The sequence below is a fragment of the Rhea americana genome, unplaced genomic scaffold (assembly GCF_003343005.1).
Source record: "Rhea americana isolate MKP2758 unplaced genomic scaffold, rheAme1 scaffold_48, whole genome shotgun sequence".
NCBI lineage: Eukaryota > Metazoa > Chordata > Aves > Rheiformes > Rheidae > Rhea > Rhea americana.
Window position 1 is genome coordinate 1141190 of NW_028186623.1, and position 20209 is coordinate 1161398.

Below are 20209 nucleotides of genomic sequence, written 5' to 3' on the forward strand. Positions count from 1 at the left end.
TCTCTCTTTTTTTTTTTATAAGACCAGTGCCAAAACTGTCCGGCCAACTCCAATCTGGCAAGCAGGGCCCCGCGGCTTTACGGCAAGCGGCCCCTCATCCCCCCCCGGCTCACTGCTCCTCCAGAGCAGCTCGAGCTCTCCGGCTCACACTGTTGCTCCTACAAAGGCCAAGAAGCGATGGCAGAAGCAGAGGGACCGTGCTCCTGGGCCGAGGACCGCGTCAGCATCTCCGGTGAAGGTGAGGGAAGGAGCCGAGCGAACCCGGCAGCTGTTAAAGATTATAACCCTCCATTAGGTAAAGCCCTTGGAAGCTGCAGCCATGGGGGGAACGGCGAGAGCTTTCCAGTGGACTCCTGGGGTAGGTGCTGCTTTTGGATTTAGCATAATTAATATCAAGTCCAGCCAAGCGAGTCTGGGAGGCTGATGGTCTCCCAAATGGTTATTTAATGTGGCTTGATTATTTATTTTTTCAAACTTTTTTTTTTCTCCTTGTAAATGAATTTAGTGCTGGTGAAAGGTGTTGGACTGACAGCTCTGGAAATATAAGCCCTCAAGGAAAACTATTTTGGAGTCCTGTAGGTAACAACAATATATGTAATCCACGCATAAAGGCAATTATTTGGAGCACCGAAGCCCCAGTGACAGTAACAACTGCTTTTTGCTCTAAACTAAAAAAAAAAAAAAAAAAAAAAAAAAACCTGCTTAGAGACTGCAGGGTTTTGACCGAGCATTTTGCACCCTTTCAGGTGGCTGTGAGCATCAAGTCCAGGGTGCACCGTTTAGAAACGGGTGTGCTTGTCTGTAAATGGGAGTTTAAGGCAGGTCATGTTCCCCTTCTGGTTGTGCCTTTGGACACGAGCAATATTGCCTGGGCTTCTCCTTCGGCGAGGAACGGTAGCATCTCTTTCCTGCAAAGGAGAGGGATGAGAATAAGTTGCATTGGGATTACGAAGGGATAATAAAGTAATCGAGGGGGCAGCGCACCCCTAACCCGCCCGGAGCAAAGCGGCCCTGCACGCCAGACTGAGCGGAAGCAGCGTCGTAGCAGAAGGTGCAAAAGTCAACGCTAGCCTGGGCGGCACTGGCTGGACACGAAGCTCTGATCTTCAGCACAGCTGTTTAATCCCAAATTTCACCTACCGATACATTCCGTCCCTTTGCCACCGCACCACTTAGCGATATGTTTTGGTGCTTAATTGCTATTAATTTTTAAATGCCGCACATTTTTTCCTCGTCCTTAAGCATGTTCTTAATTTCGAGCAGGCACTTCAGCACCTCCCAGCTCAGTACAGCCTTTAAGCAAAGCAACTTAACGCACATGCTTGAAGTTTGCATTGAGTCTGAATCAAAGCCTTTGTGGTGTACAGAGCTCAGGGAATGTACTAAATATATCCCTCCCCACGTCACCAAGTAGACCCCTTTTCTTGTTAATATACTGCTTCAGTCTTTTAGTCAACTATGTATCATTTGCAATATTTTCAAAGTGCAACATGCAGGATCTGAATAGCAGAAACACATGTTAACAAAATTATAGTCACTACAGGGACCACATCATCATGACAGAGATAATTAAGCCTCTCTATGTTCTTGATGACATATGTTGTCCAGAGACAGCCCCATATGCTTTATATACACAGGCATGAGAGGTACGGGAAGGACATCTGGACCAAGGATGGAGGGAAAGGTGGAGCCCGATGATGAGAAAAGGGCAGACAGAAAGGAGTCTACTTAAGCTACCCCCATGGCCTTGTCTGTCAGAGCATTTGGGCATCTTGTGGCATCCTGGGGAGTTTGGGAAGCGCTGAAATCCCCATGCTATATGTTAACCGAGCTTAGAGAAACTAAAGGCCGTATCTTCTTCCCTCCTTAGCTAACTTAAGGGGAAACAAGAGCTGGGTCTTGCTCAGGGTCACGCAGGATGGCTATGGCAAGGGATGGACCTGATCACAGTTTTCCCAAGTTTCCCATTAGCCCCCTGGCTCCAGCATTTCCTTACCTCGAGGTGAGGTTATGTCAGGCAGAAAAACAAACATGAAGGAAAATGGGCACTGAAAGACAGAGAGAACCTGGGCTGTGTTTTCTATCACAAAGGCAGGAAAAGGGGAGTGCAGGGAGGGAAAAGGAAACACGGCGAAAGAGTGAAAACAAGGGAAACCTCGAGAGGGAGACGCACTCGTGGACTCCCGCTGCCTAGCTCTGCTAATGCAAAGCAGCTGTTATCCCACCTGAATCCCAATTTTTGGCTTCTCCACGTCTCCAGGGCATCACAGAGCAGCCAGAGACCCCCCGTGGTTGTGATCTGCTGTGTTACACGGTCCCCAGGGGCGCAGGCAAAACACGCCTGCATGAGAGCTTGTCAAAAAGTGACAGGGGAGGCATGGAAAAACACTTTTATGTTGCTTGCAACATAGCTTTTTTTTCCTGGTTGTCTGAAACTGCTTGAAATGTGTGTCTTTTTGAAAAGGGAATCTTGGGCTCTTTCCCTTTGACCTTACTTTTGTGCTTGTTAGGAGGAAAAAGGGAAGAGGTAAGAGAAGGGATGAAATCTTGATGAAGACGTGAAGAACAAAATCTTAAGGCATTTTTGTCTAAAGCCCTTATATATATATAAGACAACCTCCAATATAAATAATACTGCATCGTTCCATGCATCTTTCCCCCCTCCTATTTCCAGTGCCAAGGCAATGATAAAGGCTTTATGGATTTTTTAAGTGTCTCCTGCATATTCCTCATTTTATCGGGCTCAACGGATATTGCTTCACCGGTTTCACTCGCTTTTTTGCTACCGATGGCCTTGCAGGTAGCAGGTCTAGCTGTCCCTATAGCATGGCAGGAGAGGTTTGCTTTGCTGCTCGGGGCGGAGATCGGCACCGGGATGCGACCTGCCCCCAAATCCCCCCGCAGCAGGGCTTGCCGAGCGAGACGGGGTAACACCATGCCAGAGCCAGGCACTTCTCACTAGGCAGACCACTGTATTGCCAGCCCAAAATACTTAAAACCATAAGCCAAGTGCCAAAAACGATGAGGTTGGCCTTAAAAATAACAAGCTGTCTTTACAAATGGTGTATGTGGGCTTCTTTTTATTTTCCTCTTGGGCTCAGAGCACCAGGTTGCATCCTGGTCATGTTTTCAGGCATTTTTGGAAGCTGGGGCAAGAAAACCTCTTCTGTGGCAAAAGCTGAGCTGCCCTCCTAGTTGCAGATCTCCAGCTCTGGAGCATGAGGTGACAGAGAAAAAAAAATGCAAGGCTTAGATAAAACGGTTCAAGTTGGCGCTGCTGAGCAGGGGAGAAGGAGCTGAGAAAGAAGGGCTTCTCTGCGTAACGGTGAGATTGCAGGGGAAGGGCAGGTTTTCCCAGCCGGCAAGGCAGCTGCCAGTCCTGCTGGCCCGGAGCTACGAGCTGCCTCTTGCTGCACAGCCGGGCAGGAGCAGAACTGCTTCGCTGAGAGCTTCTCCAAGCCCAGGGCCATTTGGGGGTTTTGGGGTGGACCTGGCACGGAGACCGAGCGTTACCCGAGTCCATGCGTCAGCCTGAAGGGGCAGGGGACACCCGCGCGGCAGCAAAGGCCCCTGCCGCTAGCAGGGCGGGCTGGTGCTTCAAGTGGAGCCGGGCATCTGGGGCTCCTGGCGGCTTTGGGGACGGGGCATTTACGCCGACGTTTTCAAAGCCAAAAGGCAAAGGGGATTTGGAAGTAATTGGTGATCTGGGGCTTTCGAAGTTCACCCCAGCGCGCTTCGGGAAACCTCGGCTCTGGGACACAGCGAACCTCAGTGATCCGCATCAGGCATCTGGGAAAGGAAAAGCATAAGAGGATGTTTGCTAGCCTGGCCTTTTTTTTTCACTTGGAGCTTTCCATGGGGAGACGGCAGAGGAAAAGCTGCTGGAAGATGGCAGCGTGCAGCCGAGGTGGCTTTCCGCGGCGGGGGTCTCGGCAGGAGAGCTGCGGGCTGCTGCCGCTGGCGGTTCCTATTTGGATCCCCCAAAAGCAATATCTGCTCTGATTAGCGCACGTCGCGTGCGTGTGCTGGGGGTGAGTCAGGGGCTTTGTTTCCTTTTAGCAAAAAAAAAAAAAAAAAAAGAAGAAAAAAGAAAGAAAAAGGCACAAAATTAGCTCTGCTGCAAAGCCAACGAGTTGTCGCAGGACGAAGGGAATTCAGAAGTTTTGTTCGGCGCACCAAAGGCAACGTGAGAGGGCTCTGGGGCCCCCGGCGCACGCATCCTGCCACGCGCTCCCGCCGCCGGCTTGAAGACGCAGCTCCGGCAAGGGTTAACTATTCCAGCAGCCTTTCCACATTTCTTCTTTTTAATACTGTCTCTGAAGAAACAAACAGAGGCGAATCCCACCCTTTCCCCAGAGACACTTTCTCGGTTTGTTCCAGAGAACATCCAAATAATAATTATTTGTACTTATTTTTTTTTTCGGTGCCTCATTTCAGCAGCCTTGTGGACTGAGTAAACCAAACGACAAAACGAACATGGAAAGCAATAAACCCAAATAAATAAATAACTGATAAACCTGGAGCGGAAAGGAGATAAAAACCCGACAACATTCCCCTTGCGGCGGAGAGCGTAGAGGCTGAAAACGCTGATAAACCAAACAACACGACGGGGGAGCAGACGGGTCTGGGGGGCTTCGCTGACGGGTGCCAGGCTGCGCTGCTGGCTGGGGGAGACGCAAGCACACCACTGTCTGGGAAAGGCCTGAAATCCTGCCCATTTGGGACAGCGAGCTGAACCCCTCTGGGATAAATCTTTAAGAGGGTGACGATGAGACATTTTGGGGCCTGGGACACAGCTCTTCTCCTCTGTTCCCCCTACCCTGCTGCTTCTGTCCTGCCGGTTCCTCTGGGCCTAACCCCAACACTAACCGTAACCCTAACTCCAACCTTAACCCTAACCCTAAACCTATCATCAACCCCAACCCTAACCCTAACCCCAATCCCAACCTTAACCCCAACCCTAAACCTATCCCCAACCCCAGCGTAACCCTAACTCTAACCTTAACCCTAATCCTAACCCTAACCTTAACCCTAATCCTAACCCTAACCTTAATCCTAATCCTAAACCTAACACAAGCTCTTGGCTCCTTTCAGAGTCCGTGGAGCGTGAAGGAGCTCTGAGGCCACCATCCATCCGTCCCCTTGGAAGCAAGTAATTTAGGAAGATCTTTTCAAAAAGTGTTTAAGTTCCCACTCTGGAGGGAGCTGAGGGGTGGCAAGCCTGGGAGGCTATGCCTCCATCTGCTCACTTTGAGATTAAACTACTCCTTTGAGCCTGGACCCCCTCCTTTTTTTTTAATTCTGTTTGTGTGCAGCATGCAGTCTGAGCAGGATTTGGGGCCTTGCTTTGGCGGCCCTGGCTGCTTTTGCAATGGAAGTACTGGGAGAAATGGGGGAGCTTCTTTAAAGTGGCCATGGCTGCTTTTCCATTGGAAAAAACGTTCGCTCGACTTGCAGCAACGTTATCACAGGCYGTGCAGCCAGGGGGCAAATGCCCTCAGTGCACATATCTGTATGATGGAGAGAAACTACCTTGCCTTGCAAAACAGCCTTGCTCTGGGGGCCTATTCAGTGATTTACCAGCCCTCATAAAGGACATAGCTTCCTACATGCTGCTATTTYGATTCCTCCACGCTTTTATGCCAGGCATCTTTTTGTCTCTTCTGGATGGCTCTTTTATTTCTGTGTATGCTGCTCTTTGAAAGCGGTTCGCCTACACGTATGCCTTTTCTTCTCTTGCGTGCCGCGTAGCGTGGTGCCAGATGACCTCTGAGGCTAGAAGCAATGGACAGCTCTTGCTCAAATCCAGGCTGCGGAGGCGGCAACCAGGACAAAATTCAACCAGATTCCCGCACGGGAGCCTTCAGTGCCCCGGCCGGAGGACTAACAGGAGGCAGCAGCAGGCCTGATGCCAAACCCGGCTGAGCGGTTTTAGGGCTCTGGTTTGGACAGCGAGCCAAGAGCTAGCAAGAGATATGCAAGGCATTTTGCACTATAGAAATGAGCACTCTTGAGTCTCGGTACAAGCCAAGCATGCGAGGGGAAGAAATCATCCTGCTTTGCTGGATCAGCATCTAGCCAAGAGCGACTGTAAACGGCAGGGAGCACAAGCACCTCTTGTGTTCGCTGCTTTAGTCCTCCAGCCTGCTGCTCTGCCTCTTTTCCCCTGACCGACTGCAATTTCTGTGGGCACCTTAAAAAGAAAAAAGAAGAAAAAGAAGATCCCAGAGCACAAAAAAGTTAGGAAAAATAACATGGCACGAAAGAGAACAAGTTGCATAGGTGGCTGCACCCCAAGATGCACAACTCAAAATCTCTGGCAGTCCGACTTTCGTAATGTCCTTATATTGTATCTTCTCTAYTTTCTCTGGCCTGGTTGCACACCCCTGTTGTTTCACCCTCCCTGAGATAGGCACAGACACAAGCCGGACCAGTGCCTTTTGTACGGGCAGTCACACGCCCTGGAAATCACAGTCACGAAGCAGACCGTGGGACAGTGTCCGGTCAGGGAGGAGGCTGGGGGCTCCCGGCCACCTGCGGCACCTGAGGGGAGGTGAAACAACATGACATGTCATTTTTGCATCCTGTGAGCCAGTGCTCTGCCTCTCTAAATAGAAATATTTGGGGTTTGATCAAAATATTGTGAAAAACAAGGCAAAGAATGTAGCAGAATGAGGAGATGAAGAGACTCCATGTTGTCACAGGTGGGCAGCTCYTCCTTTCTCCATTTTGCAGTAATGCAAATGTAGAATTATATTCCCCGTTATACTGTGCATTATATTTTGTTAGCTAGATGAATGCTGATGGCTGCTCACAGCCCCAGTCCGTTCACCTGCTGATGCCAGCTCGGACGGTCGGGGCGGGAGCGGCTGCCTGGCGATAGCTGAGCTCACGTCTGAGTGCACAGAGTATTTCCAGAGCAGCTGCACATGTTGCTGGAGAGAGATCCCATATTTTTCTTTCCTGAGGAAGTGGATTTGTGGGCCTTTCCCACTAATCTCTCATCTGTGAGCTTCTCAAAGCTGATAATGAAGAGCTTTCCGCCGCTTTGCGAACTGTTGCTTTTCTAGATTAAGCAATGCTCCTCGAGGAATCCGGCAACCATAACAAAACAATTTGCTAAGATAACATTATTTCAGGATGGCAGCTCCTTCCCTACGTGGGCTCCGGCTCGCAGGCAGCATGTGCACGGCTCTTCGAGGGTCCGGACCTGCAAACCCTGCCGAGCTGCCAGAAGGTGCCTGGCAAAGGGATGCACATCCCTACAGACGACGTGGATGCCTCAACCAGTGCTTGTCCCTTGGACGTCTTAATGCAAGGGATCTTGCATTAAGATCCCTTAATTAACCCAGCCAGGGCAGTTAGAGGAGGCGGCCTCTGATTTTAGCACTGCAGGAGGAAAGGCAGAGGGACRGGAGCTCCCCAGGAGGAAGGAGAATAGGACCCTCAAAGTAGGGATAAATTCCTCTGTGTTTTTTGCTTTGTTAAGAAATAAAAATATCCCAAACAGCCTGAGAACAAGGCTGTTCGGCAGATGGTATTTTGGCCCCTTTGGGAAGCTTTCTAGCTTCCAGAGCTGGGAATCCAACATGGGAATCTGATCCCAGGAGACTCCGCAAAGCTCACGAACCCAGGGGGCTCGGGTAGCTTGGGAAATTCAGTCGGAGTCATGCCTTGCCCTGAACTTTGGATGCGTGCCCAGCTCCGGTCTCCTGCGCAGACCAGGCCTGCAGCTCTAGATCTCCCTCGGGTGACTCCTGCAAGGGACAGGAGGATGCTCAGCAAGCCCTGAGACCCGCTGCCTCGGCCAGACGGAGAAAGCTGCTTTCTGCCCGGGCCCTTAGTCCCTTGGTTCTTCCAAGGGCTGTTGCATTCAAACGAATGCTGTATCTGCACTCATCAAAGCCTTTCCCAATTTCCTTCCCTGGTGCTGGCAGCTTTCTCCAGCCACTGCTGGATGTCCCTTCGCTGGTGATGTCTTGCACTGGTCAGCCCGGATACAGGAGGGAGGCACCAAGGCTTCGTCGGGTTACATGCCACCCCTCCCACTAATCGCTAGCAAGCTGGGTTCAGCCCTGAGACCTCACATCCCCCGGACTGCATTTCTTGCTTCACTACTCAGTTGTCTGGATAATCTTTGTGGGCAAGTTATTTATCTTCTTTGTGGTCCGTTGTGTAATTTGTATAAAAACATTGCCCTAGCCTCCAACAAAGAACAGAGAAATGCTGCAGCTGCTCAGGCTTCCCCGAATGTCAATATTTTGACTAGGAAAGAAAAAGAAGTGAAAAAAGAAGGATGAACTTTTCCAYGAATTTGGGAAAAATTCGTTGAAGACTCCAGTTATGTTGTGTGATCAAAGCAGGGCTTACACAGTGGAGAAACGTTACTTTGTTCAAGATAACTGTCTGAGCAGGCAAAGGACCCAGCAAAGCACCCCGGGCAGTGTGGCGTTGCCTGCGCCGAAGCCAAAGTCACCGCTCGGCTTGGCTCTCGAGTCCCGGGCGGGCTGGGCACCGAAGCAGCCASCGTTTTGCCGAGCCTGCTTAGACCTCGGTTCAAGTTGCAGGAGCAATTCCTTTGCCTTGTTTTTGATGCTCTGCTCTGCTCGCACTTGAGCCTGGGCTCATGCGGGCGCCGAGACTGCAGTCCTGCAGGCCCGGGAGGTCCCGGAGGTCCCGGAGGCTCGGGGCTTCCTCCGGCATGGAAACACCTCCACCAAGGAGCCACGGTGGGCTGAAGCACAGGAGATCTCAGCCGTTCCCAGGTCCTCTTCCAGCCCATGGCCCTTTACGGGTCTCAAACCCAGATTTTGATACTTTCAGTCCCTGGCATGCAGATGTCGATTYTGGACACTGCTCAGGTTGAAATCCTGCTTCGACGGGGCCCTCCATTTCCAGCTGCTGGTTGCTGAGCCAGTGAGGCCCGGGGCCTCTGCTCAGCCGAGGTTTTTAACCAGGCCGGCCCGCGGCTCCGTCCGCCCGTCCAGCCGGATCGTGCCGTGGCGAGCGAGCGGCACGGGCTGCCTCCCCCTTGATGCACAGCGCCGGTTTTCACTCTCAAGTGCTTAATAGCTTGTGTTTACGAGAGCTAAAAATATTTACTCGGGGAGGAAGGGCCAGGGAGAGGGGACAGAAGGTCTGTTCGCTTTGTTATCGCTCGAACATTTTATAGGTCCCGTCCTGGAAAGAGGCTTATATAAAAATAACATGGTATTAAAGATTTTTAAGAAAAACCACCCCGCCAAAACCCCCACGAGGSCAACGCGAAGGCCGCGCTGCTCAGAGCGCAGGCAGCTGGGAAGAGCAAAGTCTCTCCGGGACCCCGGGGGCGGCGCTGGASGACGGAGAGCCCGAGAGGAGCCGGGCCCCCGGAGCCTGGGCCGTTTGCCCGGGGCCGCGGCCGCCCAAGCCGGACGGGCAGCCCGCACGTGTTGGCCGGGCGGCTCCTGCTCCGGGCTTTCATGTTAGAAATATGAGGTGCGACTTCCCTCCCYGCCGGGGGCCCGCGCCAGCGCGAGGCTGGGGTTATCGGCGGGCGCGGGCGGGGGAACGCTCCTCCGCCGAATCAAAGCGTTTTCTTCTCATCGACGCCCTCCCCAAAGGCGGCTCGGGGGCAGGACGGCCGAGACGGACGCTTTGGCCCGCTGGATCCTGCAACCCTGGGGTCACCCCGGAGCGTCTGCTTCTCTGGTACCAGCGCAGGGGACGCAAAGCAAATCCCACCACGGGCCAACGGCAGCGTCCTTGGACAGACCCTGCCTGCAGCGCAGGGACCTGCCAGCCGTGCTCCGAGTTTGCAACAGGGCAGCGGGTGGACTAGCAAAGCCTCGCAAGAGCTAATCCAGTAGCCAAGCCTACGGAGTACATGTTGCATTTCCCCCCCAAAAAAACACAAATCTGATCCGAATTTTGTCACTTTGCCCTTGTTTCTGCCATGAGCTGAACCCAAACCCTGGAGCGAACCAGCCCCGGAGGTAGGAGAGCTTTGAAACCTGGGCTGGTATTCACGCTTGACATTTATAGCTCACACCCAGCTCTTACAAGTCTCTTGCAGAATCGCTATTGCTGGTGGTGAAAAAGGACGCAAGAGCCCAGCTCTGCCGCCAGCTCTCGGGCTGAACCTGCCCGCGTGGGAGGTTAGCAAATAACCTCTCCACTTGTAAACGCAGCGAGTTTCCATCTGGGGCAAGCGATACACATGGATGCCATTTTTATCGCCAGCTTTTTGGAGTCAAACCACAGGCAGGACCAGAAGGAGAAAGCACTGCTGAAGTCTGCTCCCCCTACCCCCTGCCGCGAAACCAAATCTCAGCTGGGGGAAAGCGTATCTCAGCGAGCTACACCTTGTCTCTGCAAAGTGGGTTTGATCATGGAAACGCCAGTGTGAGCCTTCGCTAGCTGTCCGGGCTGTGGCAGCCCCGGCGCCGAGCACTGGCACGCAGTAAATGTCAGTATTCATGCACGGAGAACACTAGCTGTTGTTGTTGCGTGCTCGCACACAAGTAGACGTAGAGGAGAGGAAGCCTGGTGTGCGCAGCCAAGGGGCTGAAACCCACCTCGGGGCCTGAAAAGCCAGGGACAGCTCTGCTTGGGGGGCTTTTTAATGGAGTATCCTCAAGATCTGGGGCAAAACTGGCAGCTCTGGTCAGCACAAAAAGAAGATGAGAAGATCGAGGTCCTTGCAAAGGGACCTGGGCCAGCAGCCCCAGACTGTTGGCCAGGCAGACCCGGGAGCAGGACTGTGGAACAGCAGCACACAGGAGGTGGGACATGTGAGCCCAGGACAGCGGCTGTGACCACAGGTTCACGCTGTGTCCCAGGGAAGTCCTCCATTGCCCTTTGGGTCTCACCAGCATCCCTGTCCTCCCATTTTCCTGTCCGCAGCCTCCTGCCTCAAAACACATCCCAGCCCTGGTGGTGCAAACACRGTGACGCCCTCGCTGTTATTTATGAGTCTCATGCTGCTCCATTGCAGGGTAGCTGGTGACAGCATTTGTTGAATCTTTGGCCATTTTGCCAAGTTCTTCTGCTCTGCGGGGTGGCGAGGTGCCAGGGTGCAGTGTGACAGTTTGGAGCTGAAGAGCCGGACATAGTGAGCGAGCGCAGGTACGAGCGGGGATGTGATTTGCTAGAAATCCCAGGTCCCAGAGGAGCCAGGGCTGTGGTCTTCTCTGAGTCGGACCCAGAGCACAATGAAATCGATGGAAAACCTCCCATGAACTCCAGCAGGGCTGGAATTGGGACTAGGAGGAATCTGCCAGGAGGACATCTCCACGGACATCTCAACATGGAGCTGACCTCCTCCCTGCTAATTAGCCACTGCTCTGATCCTGATGTGAGGGACAAACTAGCCCAAATGTTCTTGGGGGCTATCTGCATCCAGGAGGAAATTCTCTATGAAAAATCAAAGTTTTCTCCAAGACTCCGAGTAAAATACTGTTTTTTGCTTATCTTACAGTGCATCCATGCTCTACAGACAAAATCTCCCTGCATGCCCAGCACAGATAATTTTTTTGTCTCAGCCCCACCAAATGGCCCTGAAACACCGCCATAAACAATGAGTCAGCTAATCCAAACCAAACGGCAATAAAACACAGGAGGTCAACCCAGTGCAAGACCGCGATCTTGAAAAGCAAAACGCCTCTCAAACAAAAGCAGGAATAATCCCCGTGCCCATCAGGCCCCAGCAGAGAAGCATCTCCCATTTGCGCAGTGGTGGAGCTGGGGCCACGAGAGAGTGCCCGATCTCATGGGGGACATGGTGCCAGGACAGCAGAGCWGGTGGCACAAGGTGCCTGGTCCCCAGGGAGGCTTTGGTTCCTCCCAGCACCTCCACCATGAGGCCCCTCCTGGCTGTCCYGCTTGGTGGATGCTTCCCATTTTGCAATCTCCTTGTCCAGGTCTCCCCTCTCTTCTCACCCCCACCTTCCTGCTTGAGGTGCCACAAGCTTTTGCACCTGCAAGTAGGTCCGGGAGACCAGGGGACCTGTGTGCCATCAGTGAGAGCTTGGCGCTGTGGGACTTTGGTGGTGGTGGTGAAACATGCTGAGGGACATTGGCGGCTTTGAGACCTTGAGTCAGAGCAAATTTCAAGACCTAGCTCTATTTTCTAACCCAGGAGAGTTGGTAGACGAGCTTTCCGCGGACAGAGGGCATTGATATTTCCACCCCCATTTCTCTGGGCTCCCCTTCTTTTCTTTTCCCTCTTCCTCACCTTTCTCTCTTCCAAGGGCCTGGCTTGGATATTCTTGCACAGAGAAAAAAATACATCCAGCCAGCTGCCAGCTCTGCCTTTGGACTGTTGCTCCAGTTTCATGTTTGACTGTAATCCCACAATTTATACAGCTGAGCCCGGGGCCAAACCTAACGTCTCAAGAATCTGCCAGAAACCTCAGCTTTTCCTAAGCCCTATAAAGAGCTTCCTGCCTCCATCCCTGCACCTGCTCGCCGCGGCCGCGCCGAGCGCCACGGGCCGGCCGCGAGAGCGGGGGACGCCGCTGAGCCCGCGGGGAGACGGGAAGCCCCGAGGGGGCTGCGCCGAGCGGGGGGCGCCCCCACGCCRCCCGGCCCCCGCAGCGCGCGCGGCCGGGGGCTGCTTGGCAGCTGCCGCTCTGCACACTTCATTTGCACCGAAACTGGCTGCTTCTCGCGCCCGCTGGGACATGAGCTAATTACACGAAACGCGGCTTTTCCCCRGGGACAATGTCGTTTTTCCTGGCAGGCTGGGCACCAGTCCTGGCCAAAAACGCATTCCTGCCTCGAGCTGTTTGCACAGTTTTTTTATCTCGTGGTTCCTTGCCAGGCTGGAGCGTCTTTTGAGGGCTGGGCGCTCGCATGCCCAGTCCCCGGGCGCTGTGCCCCTTCCCGCATGCACCTCGTGCAGAGCCCGAATGCTCTGCCACAGCGTTGTCCCACTGCTGGGAGACCTTCCCCACCACTTTGAGTCACCCTGCCATCAAACTCATTTCCATGTGGAGGAGAAAAGGGTCTTTTTGCCTTTGCACAAACCTCTGTCTGCCCACTAACTTCAGGGATCTCTGATTTTCAGTTCAGGTTATGTTGGTGTCCTCTTAAAAGCCATGGACAGCCACCACTGGAGGTGGTAGGGCAGCTCCAAGGGACACCTGAGATGGGTTACAGGGCATGCGACCAGGGTCTGTGCAGAGATTTAAGCCCAGGGCAGGCCTTGCAGGTGGGGGATCTGAACCAAGCATGCGAACTTGTGATATTTTTCAGTCTGGATGCTGCTGTCTTCCTTCAAAGTCAAGAAAAACAAACCATTCGATTGCTTGTTGCAAGTTGCTACGTATCACCCCGAGCCCCCATAGTACATGCGAGGATCTCAGCCAGAGCTCCCACCATCCTGTCCTTAGACCAAACCACCCCCCAGCCAGAGGTGGCAATCACCTCCTGGAGGGGAAAAGCCTTTTCTCCATGGTATCTGTAAGAGGCTAGTGGAAGGCCTAAAACCCAAGAATTTGCTATTGCTGGTCCCTTCCTGCAACCTCCGAGGGTTGTGAAACCCCAGCTCGAGGCCAGAGCAGTGAAGAAATCGAATGTCATGGGCGGCTACCACATGATTTTGGGGCAATCTTGGCRCACGTGGGCAAGCAGCGGGGTTGCAGGAGTCACGGGGCTGCAAGTCACGGGGCTCAAGGCAAGGAGGGAGCAGGCGAGTGGAGCCGGGGGTGGGGGCAGCGCGGCTGTCCCAAGCAGAGCCAAGAGCCAGGAAAGTACCCAAATCTACAAACYGCTCGGGGCAGCTGAGAGATGCAGACGGTCAGCACAGCAGAGAATGTGCCGGAGTTCACAGGATGACTGCAAAAAATGCCAAAACGCCCCCATTTTCTCAGCCCGAGCAAAGTCTGTTCCACTGTCAGCATCCTCTCTGGGAGCAAAAAGACACTCTAGTGCTGCAGCAAGGTAAAACCTTCCCTCTGGGATAAGACGAATTCTGGCAAAGTGTGGGTTACTGCAGTGAAAATGCACATAGAAGAGAAGAAACCCACTTCCAGCCTCTGAGACCATTTTGTCCGAAAAGCCRCTGTGTTTAATACTTTTCCATTCGTGCATGAGAAAAACCAAAGCAATTGCTACAGCGGTTTAGCGATGGAAGTGGAATATCCAAGTGAGATAAAGCAAATGATATGATTAGACATTTTTTCTTCCTGGGGCAGCGAGATACGCCTTTGAAATCAAACCGCACTGTCTTTTTTCATGTTATTTTTCCCCCACTATGTTTTCTGAACAAACAAAACCCCGAGGATGCAAACAAGCKGCAGAAGCAGAGTCTGCGGCGCTGGTATCCCACCACAATAAAATGGTGCTTTTCTTATTAATGCTGTGATGTGCTTGAAATAACGTAAGCCCGGCACAGTAGACTCTGCCCATGCTTGCTGTATTTACAACAGCACTTCTGGGGCAACCGACGCTATTTAATTCTCTTCCCGGGCAACATGAAGAAGCCATCACAACACAGCAATTGAGATTTCTGCTCAGAAAGTTGCTCTTGAGGACGAGGACAACTTCTAACCCCTTTATGATGGACCAGCCCAGCGAAGTGCCGATCCTCGCTACGTCCTGTGGATGCCACCGCAAGAAGGAGGCTGTGGCCGCGCACGCCGTCCTTGCCTGGCCTCTCCGCGCGTTGCCCTCGCTCTGGCTGGAAGGGCTGAAAGGCGCTGGGCAGGAGAAGCCTTTTGCTGGGGACGGGCTGCTTTTTATTGCKTTTATAAAACCCAGGAACGATGCTGCAAATTATTGAGCACCATCTGCTGGCACCTTATTTATTAACTCGCTGTTTACTCCTACGTGGCCATAGCTGCGGCTTTTTCTAGTCACCCGAGCGTGGTTTTATTGARCTGCCGAGTAACCCCTGCCCGTCGGGGTGCCGCTGAGCTGGCTCCCCACGGGCGTTATGCAGGGGGGGTAAAGCCTCGCTCCGGAGAAGACACGGGCAAACTCCCACAGCCTTCGCGAGGTGAGCGTGTCCCCCGTAAGCGTAATGCTCATGGTGGGACTTCAAAGCCTCTTTTCATAAATCGGCTGTGTCCCTCTCAAACGCAAGATTGAAAACAGGGCTTAAAACAGGAGACCTTGCGAGTCGTGGTGGGCAGGATGCAGGACTCGGGTTGGAAAGGACATAAAGCCTTTTCCTCCTGTATCAATCACCTGCACGTTTTTCGCTCGCTCCAAGGCCTAGAACAGTGATTTCGGACTCAAGTTTGCTGCTCGGTAATTCGTCCTGGCAGCTGGCTCCATCAATCTCCRGCAGAGACGTGTAACTCAAGCCTCTGACAAGTGCTGATTTACAGCTTCAGCTAGTAAATCAGCATAAAATCGTCAGAATCCTTGCTAACGTTTTTCCAACTGGAGCGCTCTCCCACGCCGGGGGAAAGGCCCCGGGACGCAGCGAGACAGCCCCAGCGCTCGTTRCTGGAGACAAACCGCAGCTCGGTCTCACCCAGTGCTCAGTGCCCCGTGTCCTAGGTCCTGCCGGYGATGCTCTTGCTGCCCTGGTGTCTCTGAAACGGAGCTCTGACACAAATCCCTGCGGTAGCGGATGTTAAGAAATGAACGCAGAAGAGGTTTTTTTTGCTGTACATGCCTTAAATCCGCATTATATTGCTCTAGCAGCACGGACGGGGCTTGCGTGGAGCCACAGTGGCAATGAATCCTTTCATTACAGCATTTAAGCAACGTGTCTACATTAGGGGCAGTCACCTGGGCTCCCTCCAAGGCCAGTAGCGTGTCCTCCAGAGGATGTGTAGCTCCACCTGAGAGCCCACCTGCTCCCTCCTACTGCAGAGGAAGCTGTGGATAACGATGCCCTTTAGGTGAATTAACTAAGTGTGTAACATTATATAGGGTGATGCTGGACCAGTAAATGAGCCAGGGTCTCTGTTTCCCAGTGTGTGTTTCTCTCCCATGCACCATTCTGCTGGCGATACGAGAATGTTAAATTTTCACTACTTCAAAGCCCYTCTTCCCATCTGAGCTGTGTGATTCAAGCCAAAGTGCAGCCCCAATCCATCACCCAAAAAAGGATATTTGTATATTTTTGTAAAATGACAGACTGGAGAGACACGGAGCTGAAAACCAGACACTTTCYCAAGAAACTGAAAGGGCAAAGGATTTAGTAACGTAGGAACCCAGAAAGATCCTGTGAAGAAAACATCATCACTGCTACCATCTTTAATAACACTGACCCCTGGCTTTCTGCAGGGCCATCGTGCTGGAGATCTCAGCTATTCCCTGTCAGCGTCATAGCCTGTGCTTCACAGGCCAAGGAGAAGACAAGGGAGAGGAAATGACCAGACCAAGGTTGTATAGTAATTCAGTSGTGGAAAGCAGAAGCCAAGCATCCTATCTGAAATCTTCTCTGCTTGACAAATACCTCTAAGCATGAGAAGCTTCTTTATCTTTGAGCTATAAATCTGTGTCAGGTGCCTGATTTTCTTTGCAGGAAAGGCAGCACGGAGTATCCACTGGGGAGGAACTCGCAGGGCCTGCAGATATCCCAACTGTGTTAACCCTAAGTAAGTTCAAAGAAACTGGACAAGTCAACATCCTCCATCATTTAGAGCTAACCCTTTTCCAAACAAATACCCATCAGTGAGGCTAGATGTCTGATAAACCAGTTTGTTTCCATAAACGGTCTATCTAGTGCATGGTCTCACTGGTTCCTCCACTGTAGAAAGTGAGAGGCAAATGACACCAAGGCTGAAACCTGGCCTGAGGCCCTACCAAGCTATGAAAGCATTTAGTGATTTCGTTCTTGGCTTGGATCTCTCTCTCTCTCTTTTTTTTTTTTATTGTTTGGATTTGGTCACAGGCAGGAAAGGCTGATCTCACTTATGCCTGAAAATTCCCCAGGAGACCCAGAGCCAGGATGGATCTGACGTCATGCTCGGCCTGTGCTGGTGGGATGAAAATCTCCCCTGTAGAGCCTGAATGGGTGGCCAGTTCATGCTGTCCTCGAGCACCTAGCGAGCACAGGCCAAAGTCCTCAGCACTGTGTATTGAAAGCTAGCCAAGGCAGTCTAAAATCATGCAGTGCGTTTCTGCAGTGGTTTTCATAGGAGGGTCTCAAACAGATTGGCTGTGCCACAACATCCCATGACCACCCCCTGCCATTTCCAGGAGAGACAGGGAAGGTGAGGACCTCACCCTCAACTTGTTCCTCATGAGTCAGACCCTGGGAGGACAGATGAGTCTCATCCAGGGCCATACCACAGCCCCATCTGCATGGAGCATGTTTGGAGAGAGCACTTCCACCACTGATTCAGCAAAGCTCCTAGCAGCGGGATAGGGTCCAGCTGGGAGAAAAAGGACCTGGGAATAGCTAAGCAGTTTCTCCACCACCCCCAAGGCACACGCAGTCCCTGAGCAYGCAGATTCCAGTGCAAGAGGAAAGGCTCTTCACGTCCAAAGTCCTTGGGGYTGCTGAGCATCCTGGCCTGGTGTGGACTGCAGTGAACAAGAGCTTAACTACACAAAGAGGGAAGCCGGAGCCTGCCCGCGCYGCATCAGTTCCCGCACTTGCTCCTGGTTTCTCCCTCTCCCTCCGTGGCACCCCCTTGGGCAGCAGCGTTCCTGCATTATCGCCTTTCCGCAGCCCCTTTCCCGGCACGCCGGGGCCCGGTCGCTGAGCAGTGCACGTGCCTAGCCCTGAAGCATCCGCCTTGCTGCACAGGCTCGCACGAGCAGGGAATCTAGCTGTTGTTCCCAAAAGCCAACGCAAAGAATCCTATTTCACTTTATGCACTGTTATTAGCCACGTGTACAATGGGGTTGACCACTGGTATGTGTGGCAATGCCAGAAGTAAATGAAATTCCCCTCTGGGGAGAAGGGTCAATTGCTTTTGGCTGCAAAATTTGTGAAATTTTCATTATTTTTTCCAAAATACCTCCTTGGAAAATGCCTATGGATTTTGACTTGAAGAAAAATAAGCCCACGCTTTTGATTGTGCAAGGAAAAAAATCATTTATATTTTTGAAAGCTGGGTAATTTTAGCCAAACACGGGGAACGGAATTTGAACGGGATCCATCATCATTCGAAGAGTTTAAGAGCGCTCACAAGAGTCTGCTGACAAGCGAGCATTAGCCTGTTGACACCTTTCAAAGGCAACGAGCTGAGCTCGCCGCTGCAATGCAAATAAGCGAGAGGAAGACCACGGCCGCCGGCGCGGGCAGGCCCTTGTGGCGAGAGGTGCTCTACGAGCCCAGAGCCCGGGGACGGTTCCTGCGCCAACCTGCGCCCGCACTGCGGCTGTGCTGCTGCCCTCCTTGCCCGTGAGCTTGCCGGCTGCTGAGGTGCAGTTACGGGTGCAAAAGGCAGCGAAAAGGGAGCAAAAGTTTGAAGAGAGGGATGGAAAAGGCAAAAGAGAGCAGGGAAGATAAAAGGACAGAAAAGAGAGCAAGATTGCTTTAAACGGTTTAATTTCCTTCTTTGAGTGGGAGCTGCTTTAATAATATGCACAAGGAGTGAATAATACTAAAAAATATTCCCAGAGAATGAATAATATGCAATAATATTCACACAGCATTTATTTGACTAATTTCCCCCGGTGTTTTTGGATGAAGATCTAACAGCCCTGGATCTTAAAGGGAAGATCTCCATTTGACTTCCTTGGATCTGGATCAGGCCCCAAACACCTAACTAACCCTCATACAAGTAGTATCACCAAGAGGTCAACCAATATACCTCCAATAAATGGTTGGGTCACTTTTCCCTGCTGATCTGCAAATAAATTATCTGCCAATAAATGGAACCAGAAGTGGCTTGGCCAGATGTTACACCAGGCCCCCAGGGAGTCATGGTGCAGAAAGGGTAAAACGTGAAAAAAAAAGCCAATAAAAATAAAATATTAACGTCTGAACTTGATTTGCTGCTTGGTGCCTTATTTGTGTGCAGGATACCTGTTGTGGGGGCTGCTTCTCACCTCCCTCCTCGGCTGCAGCAGCTGTGCCCGAGTTATGGAGTGAGGTGCAATGCCCCAGCCGGGAGAACGTGCCAAAAGCAGGATATGGGAAAAGACTGTGTTCAAACACAGATGGATTAAATCTTTATTCCTTTTAAAATTGCATTTTAATGTGCTGGCTACTCTCGGCTGATAGAAATGGAAGACGCAGGCAGCACGTGCTGGACTCGAGAGCAATAGGTTTGGAGTGAGGGTCCCCAGGTTATCTTGCTAACCCAGCCCAGACTGACTCGGTGGCCCTCATCCTCATCCTCATCCTCGCCCCCCAGCCATTTCCCAGCTGCCTCTGCCAGCTACAGGGCTGCGCCAGTGGCACCGAGCCCTTCTGCCCTGTGTCTCCTCTCCACGCTGAGCTCGGTGCAACGGGGGTCACCGAAGCAGCGATCCTCCCAGGCTGTCGGGTRCCTCCTGGGGCTTGTCCCAGAGGAGCTGGGACTCCCATCTGCTTTCCAATTCCTGAGCTCACTACGAATTAATTGTGAATTAACAGGCTAGATTACTTGACAGCACGACCAGTCCTTGGGGCTAAACCCCTGCAGTTTTCCCCGCGGATCCCAGCTGGCACCTGCCTCAGATTTCTCCCAACACGGGCACGTGCGGGCTGCAGCAGCAGCACTCTCACGGACTACCACGCGTAGGAGAACGCACTGAGACCCTCCGCGCCCTGCCCGCGGTGGCGCTTCGCAGCCCCAGACACACAACGCGCCAGCCTGGCGCRAGGTGCCGGGCTGCAAATCCAAAGCAAGCTGTGGATGCGTTTCGGATGAGCCACGCAGCCTCACACAACTGGACGTTTTGGGTGGGAAGAGCTCGCAGTCCACCCACAGCCTGGCCTTTTTTTTGGCCGGCAGCTTGGCCAAGAAGAGGTGCGAGAGGGGGATGCTTGGGTACCGTGGTGGGCATTTACGCGTGGGTGGGAGAGCGAGCGGAGGGCTGCAAAGGCAGGGCCGGCATACCAGTCCGGCAAGGTGAGTAAGGCTCTTTCCTCCGCGCAGCTGGCCCTTGGACTCACCCATAAATCTCAGCATGTGTCTTGGAGGGTGACGGGTCCAAGTTCTCCGCAACCCAGTGGAGAATAAGTACTGGAGATTTACAGATAAAGCAGAAGGACCTTTTATTTTGTTTTGTTTTTCCAGCTGGAAAGAGAAAGAGAAGAGAACGTTCCCGCAGAGGAAAAACCGTATTTACTTTTTTTTTTTTTTTTTTTTTTTTTTTTTTTCTTTTT

The 20209-nt window shown here is 52.4% G+C and overlaps 1 long non-coding RNA gene and 1 pseudogene across 2 annotated transcripts in view; both read right to left on the bottom strand.

The window, feature by feature from the left end:
* Positions 1-358: 358 nt before the first annotated feature.
* The window catches only part of LOC146589086 (uncharacterized), a 110282-nt gene continuing 90431 nt past the window's right edge, over positions 359-20209 (bottom strand). For both annotated transcript variants that reach the window (XR_014897248.1, XR_014897249.1), the window contains exon 3: positions 359-908. This is a non-coding gene — a long non-coding RNA (uncharacterized LOC146589086). The remainder of the gene's footprint in view (positions 909-20209) is intronic.
* The window catches only part of LOC146589087 (uncharacterized), a 2267-nt pseudogene continuing 497 nt past the window's right edge, over positions 18440-20209 (bottom strand).